Consider the following 13,260-nt stretch of genomic DNA (forward strand, 5'->3'; position numbering starts at 1 on the left):
TATTAAATTTCTCTAATATTTTCTAGGTATATGTTGCTTGGTGTAGTAGAATACCTGAAGGATAATGCTCGACTTGTATTCCCAAGCAAAATTTGGTTTTACCCAAATCCTTCATTTCAAATTCCGTCTTTAGATGATTGCGTGCTTCATCTATATCTTCTGCATTTCCAATAATATTTAGATCATCAACATGTACAGAGATAATACAAAATTCTGTTGAGGATTTCTTTATGAAGACACATGAGCAATCATCATTGTTGGAATATCCCTTTTATAAAAGGAACTCTTTTAGTCGGTTGTACCACATTCTTCTCGACTGTTTTAAACCATATAATGATTTTTTTAAGTTTTACACGGTACATGTTGCGGTTTGCGTTTGGATTCGGAATGTCAAGTCCTTCGGGGACTTTCATGTATATATCCGAATCAAGTGACCCATAAAAGTATGTGGTCACTACATATATCAATTGCATAAATAGATTATTTTGAACTGCCAATAAAATTAAATATCGGAACATGATTCCATTCATTACTAGAGAATAAATCTCATCGAAATCAATGCCGGGTCTCTGCGTGAACCCTTGTGCTACAAGCCTCGCTTTATATCTCACCACCTTGTTGTTTTCATTCCGTTTGCGGACAAAAACCCACTTGTATTCCACGGGAAAAATGTTATGAGGAGTAGGTATTACTGATGTGAATACCTCTCTTTTGGAGAACGAGTGTAATTCGGCCTGGATTGCATTCTTCTATTGTGTCCAGTCCGAGCGCTTGCGGCATTCTGCCATGGTCTTTGGATCTGGATCATTGAGAAGATCGTTTTCAATCTTTGAGGAGAAGTATGTGTTGATAATTGTAGTCTTTCTGTCAAATGATTCTCCAGAATCAATATAATTGATGGAAATTTCATCTACCCTTTCCGACTCATCGTGATTTCCCATTATGATTGAGTCTGGGTGTTCCGATGTCCCAGCATCAGTATTTGAGTGCACCGTTGAGCTGGGATGTGGATATTGAGCATCCACTGGATGTTTAGTATCCTTAGGTTTTAGGTGTCTTTCAACTTAACGTTGATTTGCATTTACTGTTTTGGAGGATGGATTCCTCTGTTTCCGCGGTAACTTGCGAGAAGCTTTATCTTTTGTGTCCGTACTTCTCCCCCTCTTATTTTAATTTGGGAATTGAGTGGTTTTATTTGGTATCTCCACTCTTTCCGGTACATTCCTAGCAGGAATATAGGATTTAGTGACACCTTTATTGTCAGTAAATGCATCTGGTAGGTTATTTGCAATATTTTACAAATTTATAATTCTCTGAACTTGGAGTTTAGATTCTTGAGTACGTGGATCTGAGGAGGAAATATCTGTGGCATTCCAATTGATTTTCTAGCATTCTTTCTGGTACTTGAAATCTCCCCTGATGCCGGGAAATGCTCCTCATCAAATATACAGTCAGCGTAACGGACTGTAAGAAGATCCTCTGTTAGGGGCTCTAGGTATTTTATGATCGACGGAGAGTTATACCTTACATAGATCCCCAATTTTCTGTGTGGGCCCATTGATGTACGCTGCGGTGGTGAGATCGGTACATATACAGTGCAATCAAACTTTCGCAGATGGGAAATGTTTGGAGGATTTCCACGTACTAACTGCAGTGGGGAAGCAGTGTGATATGCAGACTGCGTGACCCCAACATGAAGTTGGAAGCTTGCAATTATGTAATAGTGGTCTTGCAATGAGCTTGATTCTCTTGATAAGAGATTCGGCCAAACCATTTTAAGTATGGACGTAAGGTACTGAATACTGGACTTGAATTCCTAGGGCCATACAATAATCATTTAAGGCATGTGAGGTAAATTCAGCCGCATTATCCATTCGAATGGATTGTATCCTATGTTCAGGATAATGTGCTCGTAATTTAATAATTTGAGCCATAATTTCGGAAAAAGCATGATTTTGTGTGGACAATAGACACACATATGACCATCGTGTAGATGCATCAATGAGAATCATGAAGTACCTGAAGGGTCCAGTTAATGGTTGGATAGGACCACATATATCACCTTGAATGCGTTCAAGGAATTTAAGTGGTTCAGCTCTAATTTTAAGGTAAGTGGGTCTTAAAATTAATTTCCCTGTAGCACATGCGGCGCACACAAAATCCGAAGATTGTGGGAATTTGGCAGTATTTATGCTATGACCAATTGAATTGCAGATAATTTTTTGCATCATCCCGACACCGGGATGACCTAGGCGATCATGCCATATTTAGAATGTGTCAACATTCTGAAAATTACCTTATACGCAACATATGGTACGAGTTTGATGTATGTATAGTACAACCCTAAGGATAAAGAGGGAATTTTCTCTAGTATTTGTTTTGTATATCCGTTATTTTTTGGTAATGAGGAGATATTCCTCTTTGTTGTCATCATGGGTTTCGATATGGAAACCATTTTGACAGATATCTCTATAAATTAGTAGGGTACGTGTTGAATCGGGATACAAGAGTGCTTTATCGATTGGAATTTGAGTACCCATAGGAAGAGTGATTATAGCGCGACCAGAGCCAACAATATTTAGCCTCCCTTAGTATAGAGTTAGTGGTACAACTATCTACTAAACACATCTCCTCTTCCATTGGATTGTCTCCCGTAATCATATATATATAAATAGAGAATGTGAAATTCTTCATAGATATATATATAGAATACATACAACTTTATTGAATATCAATGTATTGATACATTATTAATATACAATAGTATAAGATGACAACAACCTATTATAACACTATATAGGACATAGATATTAATAATATCTAATTAATTGAGAGCCTAATTGAGATCTCCAAATAAGTCATTAGAAGTAAATTCCACAAGCATATTGTCCATGCTCTTAAGGTCCTCTTGCTCTTGAAGAGTGACGTAGTTGTTTGGTTCTAGATAAACATTTTGGGAACAACTTATCGTCCTGGTGGTGTCAAGTTGAAGATTAAAATAAACTTCAAATCTTTTGCCTTGAGTTGGTCGGCTTTATCCAACGGATTTTAGGTAAAGATTAAACAAGTGTTTTGGGTGTGACATTTTTTAGTTGTGTGGTTGTAGCAACCAAATTTACGATAAATATCAGATTTATCTTTGTTGTTGAAAATGATCTTTCCCTTGTTATTTCTATAGAATTTCTGCTTCTTAATGTGGTTGTGCCTGCCTTTAAAGTTCTTTGGACGGCGTTTGTTGCTGTCGAACCTCTTTGTAATATGAATATTTGAATTTACTTCAGGTAAAGGTGCAGTGCCTGTAGGGCGCTAGTGATGATTCTTTAAAAGAAGTTCATCATGCTTTTCGGCCTGAAGTAAAGTATGAATTAATTTATAATAGTGCTGATAGTTCCTACACAGTATTGTTGTTGCAATACCCTATGAGCAAGAAGCATTGTAGATAAAGTTATTTCTATTTTCTCCGCATCGGTGGGAGCTATTTAAAAAAAAGCAATCTTGAGTAGATTTTGTGAACGACATGATTGTATTCTCCAATGGACTTAAAGTCCTGGAGGCGAATGTTGGACCATTCGCGTTGTGCATCAGGTAGTATTTCTGCCTTTTGCTGTTCATATCGCTCTTTGAGTGAGTTCCATAGGTCATGTGGATTTTCATCCATCAAGTATTCAGATTTTAAATCTGGATGTAAATAGTGCCTTATGTAGTATAAAGCTCCATACTTGATTTGATCTTGAAGTGGCGAGTCTTCTTCTTGATGAGGATTAATTGCCGTCATAAGTCTGCGGGATAATAGACTTATCTTTATGTCTATTGCCCATGTTAGATAGTTTTTACCATCTAACTCGAGTCTTTCGAACTCAATATTGGATATTTTGTCCTACAAATTGACGAATGAGTGAATGAATTTACATTTTGGGTAAATTAAAGAATCATAGTAATGTTGTAATAAGGCAAAAATTGTACAGTCAAGTTAATACTTGAGTTAGATAGTGTAGACCTCAAATTATATTGGTAACACATTGAAGGTAGTCACCAAGATGATGAAAACCTTTTAGTAGTGGGGGCATAATCTGTAATTATTGTGTTAACACTATGTAGGTAATCACCAAAATTGGTGTAGACATTTTTAAATTCATATTCACATCGGGTACGCACGTAGAGGATAGTCACTATGTGTAAATATAGTGTAGATCCCTCAGTAGTACATAGATACTACATTGTGTATGGCCAATATGAGATATGAATTAAGGTAATCACCTTAAAAGGTGTAGACCTTGGTTCCAAATTTGATATTGGGTACGCACATTAAAGATAATAACTATATTTAAACATAACGTAGATCCAATAGTACTGTTTAGAGTACTACTTAGTGTATGGCCAATATACGAAAGTTTGGAATATAGTGTTATATCAAGTGGAAGAGGTAATCACATAGTTTGCAATAATAAGTATTTTGCAAGAAATAGAATTTCTATTGAAAAACAAAATTGTAAACATATATATATATGTAATAAGAATGCATAAGGGCAAAATGCATGTAACTTATAAAATTTCTAGAGAGAACAGGGACTGGAACATATATATTTATAACATAAACAGAACGAATCACAATTATAGTTAAAGACAAGGGCTGTAACGTGATTTTACAGAACTGTAAATATTAAATACTAAAATTGGCTATAAATATGCTAAAACCCGGGGGGGGGGGGTTCTGAACAAGTGCCATTATTTCAATATTTTTTAGATGATGGGCTGAGAGAACCTGCGTTGTGGCCTTTTTGGCCTTTTGGCCCAACCCATAGACGCCCCCTCCTCCGCAGCATATAAAGCCTGGCCGGTTAGGGTTAGGGTTTGCCAAACCCTAACCGGCCTTTGTGAGTTGCCGCTGCCGCATGGTTTTGGGGACCCGTGCCGGCCAGGTTGTGGCGCCGCCAGCAGTAGGAGAGAGCAATGGCCGTCAGCGGAGTAGAGGGCCGGAGCCGTCGGTGGGGAAGATGGTGGCGGCGACGGCGAGACAGTGGCCGAGTGGCGGCAGCATCGTCGGTCGAGCAGGCCGGCCGAGCAGAGAGCGGCCGAGCAGCCAAACGTGGGGCGCACCGGCCGAGCGAAGGGCGACCGAGCCGCTGGGCGTGGGGGCACGCCGAGCATAGGGTGGCTGAGGCGGCAACGACGGTCGAGCCACCGGGTCTTGGGGCGCGCCGGTCCGAGCCGAGGGACGGGTGGACGAGCCACCGGGTCTTGGGGCGCGCCGATCCGAGCCGAGGGATGGGCGGTCGAGGTGGGGTCGGCGGCAGCCGAGCCACTGGGTCTTGGGACACGCCAGTCCGAGCCGAGCCGGCCGTGCAGTGGGTGGCGCTCGGCTCGCCAGCCGAGCAGCCGTGTAGGCGGTCGAGGGGGTGCACAGCCCCTTCCCCCTCGCACGCGCACACACCTAGGCGCGTTTAATGCCCTCGGAGGGGAGGCCAGAGGCCACAAGGGCCCATGACCCCGGGCGGAGGCCCGGACGGCGGTTGGCCGCTGCAGTGGCGAAGCGATGAAGGGTGCGGCCGAGCGACGTAATGGGGGTAGCTACTGTGGAGCCGGCAGTCGACGAAGAGGAGCCGTCGATTTGGATGAACGGCGCCGCAGCCATCGAGACAGTGGTGGATGGGTCCTCAGAGAGGATTTCCACGACTTCAACGCTGGAGTCTATGAAGGCTGGCGTGTTCAGATCGATGCCATGGGAAGGAGAGGCCAAACTGTAGTCCGCCATTGCTCCTAGGAGGCTTCTGCCACACCAGACACGGAAAATCCAGTTGCGGCGGCGGGTCTCCGTAGTCTGTTCTGCCACCGCAGTAAAGGGAGCCGCGTCAGCCATGTCTGTGGAGGTGCCACTGGTGTGGCAGATTAATTATTCAACAAAGTCAAAGAAGATTGTTGTGTGAATTAGAAAAACTTTTGTTGCAAACCGGGAAACTACTGAAATCCAAATTAGTACAATTTGGAGGAACTGCAATATTTCCTAAGCAAATAAATATTCATATAAAAGCAATTTGAAGAATCTTCTATGCAAATTGGTACAACCAGAAAGAAAATCAATTACGCATAATTTTGAACAAGGATAAAATTTAAAAAGCAAAAATACGTTAATTTAAATGGCATTTGATGCATCTTCTAGGAAATTTGGTAAAATTGAAATGGAAATTGGTAATGCCTAACAGCAAGTAAGCAAAAAAAATGTTAATTCAAAATGCAATACGAAGCATCTACAATCTAAATCGGTAAAAAATCATGAGTAGCTCATAGGGATGCTGAGCTCTTCCAACAAATCGTGCAATTTTCAGTGGATCTCAAGTGAGGTAACAAGCAGGCTAAGCGCTACTAGGAGGAGCACATTCAAGTCCTGCTATTACAGAGGAGATTCAGGTAAGTCTCAAACAAGCAAACTATGGGCAAATCAAATACTAAAACTAAACTTTTGATCTCACCGGGAACTCGAAAAAATTCAGTATGAATCCCTCCTCAATCAACGAAATCAACAGCATTGCGAGACTCACCCCTTTCAGTGCAGTTTTCTATTTTCCTCCGACTCCTTTTACTTGTGCTCTCCATCTTCAAATTGACGCCAGCTGCTCAATTTCTGCAGCGCAGCTCTTTTGTCTTCGCAGGATCTGGGCACCTCTCCAACACCCCTGTCCCGATCTGGTGCATGGGTGTCTGTTTTGGTGGCGCCGAGCCCAGCCTCCTGCATCGAACGCCCAATCCTCAACTCAGAGAGAGAGAATAGAGAGAGCCACACCGATTCCCGCGGATGAAGGGCGGCGGGAGGGGAGGGGAGGGGGGGGGGTTAGGCAGGGATGCCATCGCCGTCGGCCTCCTCGACTCCAGCAGCACCGTGAGCCGCCACGACTCAATTGTCAGCCTCATGATCCCGCTGTCATGGGAATCGCTAGCCACAGCAGCCGATTTGATTATTGGGTTTGTCTAGTTGTCTGCGACAAATTTTGCTTAGCAAATCTATCAGATTCTGGACCAACCAGCTGCTGCCATGTTGTAGATTCAGAGTAGCATAAAAAAACCCATGAACCCGGTAACAAATGGGTGAAAAAAAGAAGGTCCGGTATATGTTCGAGAGATTATGGGCTGGACAAACTTTGGGCCTCGGGTCCTAAAAAATGGAAGACCTATGAGCTCTTGTTCTTTTGGTTAGCTTCGTCTAATGTTTCAGCACGACATCGGCATCGTACCCATGGGCCCAACAAAAAGCCCACAAAAGAGTGATCAACTTGGAGAGGGGGATGTCAACAAAAAAAAAAATAATAATAACTACTAAAAACGAAGAAAAAACAAGAAATCGTTCCACTGCCTCCCTTTAGCAAAAAAGCGATGGGTCACGCACCAGTAGCAAAAAAGAAATCATTGATCACACACATCCGTTGCCCCTACTCCTCTGATTCCTTCTATTACTGTTGGATTACTAGCTACCTAGATCAGATGCATACATCTTTAGATATCACTGATATAGAAAACAGACACTGCAATAAAATTGTTGATTCGACTCTCTACTGTTCCATTTCATTCTACATGAGACATCATTGACACAGAAACAATATGTGGTGAAATCAATTGTCGCTATACTGATGATAGGAGCACATACAAAGGGCAACATCATAACGACAGGAACAAAATCCCACAACAATAAGCCAAGAGCAACTAGGGTGAAAACATGCACAGTCAGACATGATAAAACACAACAACAATCAAAGAGCAATGAAATTATTTGATCGATTGTGTGGTGCTTTTGGGAATTTGACATCACAAGATACAGCAATATTCTGAATCTTGAAGTCCTGACAGTGACAATTATCAAAGCATGGAATCACGCACAAGACACAAGAACAGAACAGGTACCTTGAATTTTGCAAGAAAACCAAGCTTCTGAATGATGCGAGCATACTGAAAACAGCAAAATAATTACCATTCAGAAACCCCACAAGGAATTGTTCTTATTTACATGAAGAGAAAAGATCTCATACAGTCATATAGTCAAAGGAATCACTATGAAACAACCCTTCAGTATATGTCAGGTGTTGACACTGAATTTCAACAGCAAAAAAAGAAACTAAACCATCAATAACTACCAACAATCTCATACAGTTATACTATTACAGTCTATAACTAATATAGCTAAAAACACATCTTAGAACCAAATAGAGAAATACAAAGTATATTGACAAACACATCTTAAAAGCAACATATAGATTTTACATTCTGCTACTACACAGATTATACAGGTGAAAGGAAAACAAGAAATACAAATGCAGAAGAAGATTCAGATAGAAAAGCACCATTCCAGTCAGGTATGGACATTGTAGATTCAGAGCAAGTATGTGCGAAAGTTTTGTTCACTAAACAACATTATTATTCATGTCCATGAACTATTTCGAAAATCATAAACATAAAACTGTTTTTTCAGGACCCACAAACGAGGTGCCAAATACAAAAATAGTTAACTCAGCATAAATATAGCAACAATGTAAGTGAATTGATTTTAGTAAACTTTTTGCGTAAACCAATACATACAACAACAGCATAAGTGTTCTTATAGTGAATTTTTTGTGTAAGCTGATAGCAAGACCAAATTTCTCAGTACATGCTATACATGCTAGAAGCACCAACATACAGTTTTACAAACCTACTTACAGCACTACAGGGATATGAGGTACGGACAAAATGATATTTCATTACATGAAAAATAGACATTTTCATGAAATAAATTAAAAAATATATGTTTATATCTTATTTTGCAGAGTAGCTTATTTGTGACTACAAGCAGAATAGCAGAAGGCCAAAGTTACTTGTTGCATGATTTTAGTGAGGTATGTTTCGTGAGAAAAAACTCTGTAGACATGTGAATTCAAACACCTCCAGTTCAATGTACCAAAGACAACAAAGAATACATCAAAAAAGAAGACATATAGTCCAAAAGAAGGTACAAACATGCAACATATTGAATCATGTCAACATAAAACATAACAATTTTGACGTATAAAAATTGTATGCAGGTACTGGAGCAAGTAACTACACACCAAAAAGCAGGAAACAGAAGACACAAGTAGACAAATGAGAAATAAAAACACAATTCAGGAGGAAAAAAGATAAAAAAACATATTTACTATTATGACAATGTATATCTATGTAAAAGTAACATATCATTCAGAAAAAGGTTACATGAGTGTCTTCATTGCTGTCTCGATGAGAAATGTAACAAAAAATAACTTGTAACTACTACTATTATCTATAGTGTTTATGAACTATTCTTTGGCTTCCACTTGTGTATGTTAGTGACTGCAAATTTTCATATATCATGTATAGGTTGCCCCTGTTTTTCAAGAGAATTGCCCCTGCATATAAAAATGATGGAAAAGAACATATAACTATTAATCATGGTGGAAAAAAATAAAACTCATCAGCAAAAAGAAACAGTAAAAAAACTATAACTGATTCAAAAGTTCTTCACTGCGCTTATATCAGCAATATTGTGCTCGTTGAACAACAAATCGTTATACAATTTAAACACGAATGTTCCAAATGTCGTCTTGAGAAAACTCATCCACTAGCTTTGCACCAAATCTCCAAAGTTCCATAAACTTGATAACAAAAACACCACAATCAACAATGCAATTTTTTTTTAAAAAAAATGCTCAAAACATATGCATAACACGATAAAACAACATACATAATCTATTTGTCACATAACTAGAGAGAGGGAGAGAGATAAATAGAGAAATAGATAGGGAGAATAGATACATATATAGATAGATAGATAGAATAAGACAGAAATAGAGAGAGAGAGAGAGAGAGAGAGAGAGAGAGAGAGAGAGAAGAGAGAAACAAGACCCATGAGGAACCCACCTTCTGGCAAGTCCCGACAGCAAGAGACAAACATATGTAGATAGAGAGGATGAGAGGGATATAGACGATATATGTATACACTGAGACAGAGACAAAGAAAAAGAGAAAGGGAGAGACAGAGAAAGAAATAGAGAAAATTAGGAAGTAAGAGAGGCATATAAAGAGAGAAATAACTATGTATAACTTATAAAAGGATAGTGAGAGTACTATGACAAACATACCGAGGGAATAGAGAGAGACAAGAGAAGCAAAGGGGCGGGGGAGAGAGAGAGAGAGAGAGAGAGAGAGAGAGAGAGAGAGAGAGAAATAGAGATAGAAAGAGGGAGACAGAGACAAATAAATAACTAGATATAACTTATAAAGATATATATTATATCACATACAAAGAGAAATATATATAGTTAAACTGAACAAAATGATAGAGAGAGATGTACAAAATGAGAGAGAGACAGTATGAGAAAGAGACTGGAAAAGAGAGAGAAATAGGGGGGAGAGAGAGAGAGACATATAGTACTATAACAGAAAAAAAGAAAGAGAGACAGACAGAAATATATATAGAGATAGAGAAAGGATGAGAGAGAGATTGCACGTATCAAAAGATATGTGAAATATAGAGAAAGATTTATAAAGAGAGCAATATAGAGATAAAAATAGAGAGAGAGAGAGAGAGAGAGAGAGAGAGAGAGAGAGAGAGAGAGACAATACTCCAGAAAGTATTGCCGTAAAACAGTTCTAGCTGATAGCACAACCATAACCATCATCATTTCTCCTTCAAAGCTGCGGCCGCAAGAGGAGCCAATCCATGTGTTCAACTGCCGGCAGCAGGTGTCATAAACAAACACAAAAGGGAAAAAAAACATGAACTACAATGATTAAGATAGAATTGAGAGAACAAAGTAAACCTGAACTATATTCTTATTAACCAACACTAAACTACTGCTTGGACAACCTTGCTCAGGTGAAACAGAAACTGAACTACAGAGTTATTTTTCATGAAAGCAAGGCACATATCCAATATAAAATCATTCCCAAGATACCATGCTAAGTATGAACTGAACAAGGCACATAAGTATGAACTGAACAATCTGCAGAACAAAGTCAGAATTAAAATGTACAATACTAGACATATTCAGAATTAAAATGTACAATACCAGATATTGTTTAGCTCTGACCACAATCATCAAACAAGTCAGATTAGAATAAAGGGGCTAATCAGTTTAGAACAAAGAACATAGCTCTGACCAACATGCAAAAAATAAGTATCCTAGTGGTATAGTGCTATGCCTAATCAGATTAGAACAAAGATATGCACATCGATATGCCTAATCCGATTAGCGTTTTTTTGATACAATAACAATGAAGAAAGTCAGTGAGACACAAAGATGTGCATATCGATTGAACAAGGAACACAGTGAAGAACAAAAGGCACAGTCCAAGATTTTATCCCCTCATTCTGAGATGCCTTCTTGAAACTACTTCAGCTGACTATCAGGACTCGAACCTTCTTAAACAACCAAGTTTGTAGTTCCTCATCTAAGCCCCACAAGCCCAGGCACAAAATTCACAGTACGAGCTTGTTGTTTTCAGGTTGTGAACAGCAACGAAACATTCATGTAAAAGAAAATAGCCAATTGCTCTGATTTTTGGCTAAGAGGCCGAACTGGGCGCAACTTCCCAAATCAGAAGTTCTTTGCATGATTCCCAAATCAGAGATCTAGTGCACAAAATGAAGCCGATCAACTCTCTAAAGAAAACACCACCTGGGTCCAAAAGGAATGGATGAATATGTAGAGCAGAACATAGGCAAAAGGAAGCATGCATGACGCCGTCGGAGGCATAGACATCAATCGAAAGCAGCACACAATGCAGGCAACCAGCAAGAAAATAGGTGGTGGAACGCATGCAACATCCCTGGGAGAGCAAAGTAAGAGGGGAGTGGGGAGGGGAGGTACGGAAACTCACAAGACCAACAGTTCATAAGCATGAACTAAACATCACACAAACAGAGTATGTTTGGTCTGTGAGCCATGGCTGATCAATTGAAATGCATACCCACCAGAAAAAAAAAATCGGGGGAAAAGCTAATTGAATTCCCCTAACGGGCTCCCTGAATCAATACTTCCCCAAAACCCTAAACCCCCTAAAATCACAGTGGAAAAATATCAAAATAAAGCGCGCACACCAGAAGAAGCGTTTAAACGCATTAGACTACAAAATTATAACCTAGTTTCCTCTCCTAAAGCCTTGAATATGAAAAAAAATCCAATCAAACCCTAACCAGAAATGAATAACCCGCAAACAAAAAAAATAGAACAAATCGGGTGTTTTAACAACACAAATTGACTTGAACGAACCTTCGATCACCTATGATTTCTACAGGTCAAGATGCAGCCGTAGAGGAGACTAGGGGACGAAGGGGAGGAGAAAACTGCATTGCCACCACGTCAGGAGGGCTAGAGAATATGAGTGGTTCGAGAAAAAGGGCGACATAGAGAGATGCGATGGTTAGGAGCCGGGAGAGATAAAAAGGAAAGAGAGAGGATGCGCAAATCAAGAGCCGAATTTTTAAAGCCGTAACTGGCCTCCAGAGTCTTCACGGGTTGTGGTGCGAGATCCGAATGATCGATAACGAAAAAATCCATAAACCCTTAATCAGACTGAGTACACTCTTCAAAGCAAATTGATCAGCATAAATTAGACATATTTTCAAGTAAAAAATCTGTCAAACACATAAATAGCAAAACTGTTGATTATTCTAGAAAATCAGATGAGTGGAGAAGAAATGATTGAGAGAAGTAGAGGTAAAAAGGATCAGATACTGATCGATACAATTCATATTGTATCACTTATATTATTTCTCGAAATTAGAGTTAGATATAGATAGTGTCGAATAATTATTTCTTTATTTTGAATTATATTTTATATTTTAAAAAAAAAATAGAGTCAAAGTAGATAGTTAGATAGATGTCGGTTAGTTAGAAAGCTAAATTTTTTCATTTCATACGCATCCTCATATCATATTAAAAAATATATGGGTGTAATCAAAGTGAGCGCAGAAAGAGTGATCGATGAGATGTAAAAATAATAGTGTTTAGTATTACCTATCTGCGGATGTGCAATAATCTATTTATATATTATTTTTTAACTAAAATCATAATAGGTTTTCTCGTAATATCTAATAATCAGATATTTTGAATGGATACCAATCATTTTATATTATATCCTATAAATTTGTTTATCCGGAGTCAGACATAAATAATATTAGTATCAGACACGAATATCAGTCATTCTATATTTACTTTATAAATCTTACAAAAAATACCCATCTTATTTTTACAAGGACAATACTGGTGGTAAAACGACCAC

At 39.0% G+C, this 13,260-nt stretch overlaps 1 long non-coding RNA gene across 4 annotated transcripts; it reads right to left on the bottom strand.

Annotated features, from left to right (window-relative positions):
- Nucleotides 1-6,284: 6,284 nt before the first annotated feature.
- On the bottom strand, nucleotides 6,285-12,420 carry LOC133915647 (uncharacterized). 4 transcript variants are annotated; one of them, XR_009909366.1, is made up of 4 exons: nucleotides 12,249-12,420; nucleotides 10,600-10,671; nucleotides 7,891-7,935; nucleotides 6,285-6,971 (listed from the first exon to the last, which is right to left on the bottom strand). It is a non-coding gene; the product is annotated as an uncharacterized LOC133915647 (long non-coding RNA). The 4 variants fall into 4 exon arrangements; XR_009909364.1 differs by lacking the exon at nucleotides 10,600-10,671; XR_009909365.1 differs by having other exon boundaries at nucleotides 6,285-7,935.
- Between the last annotated feature and the right edge of the window lie 840 nt (nucleotides 12,421-13,260).

Source organism: Phragmites australis, chromosome 4, assembly GCF_958298935.1.
Source record: "Phragmites australis chromosome 4, lpPhrAust1.1, whole genome shotgun sequence".
NCBI classification, from domain to species: domain Eukaryota; kingdom Viridiplantae; phylum Streptophyta; class Magnoliopsida; order Poales; family Poaceae; genus Phragmites; species Phragmites australis.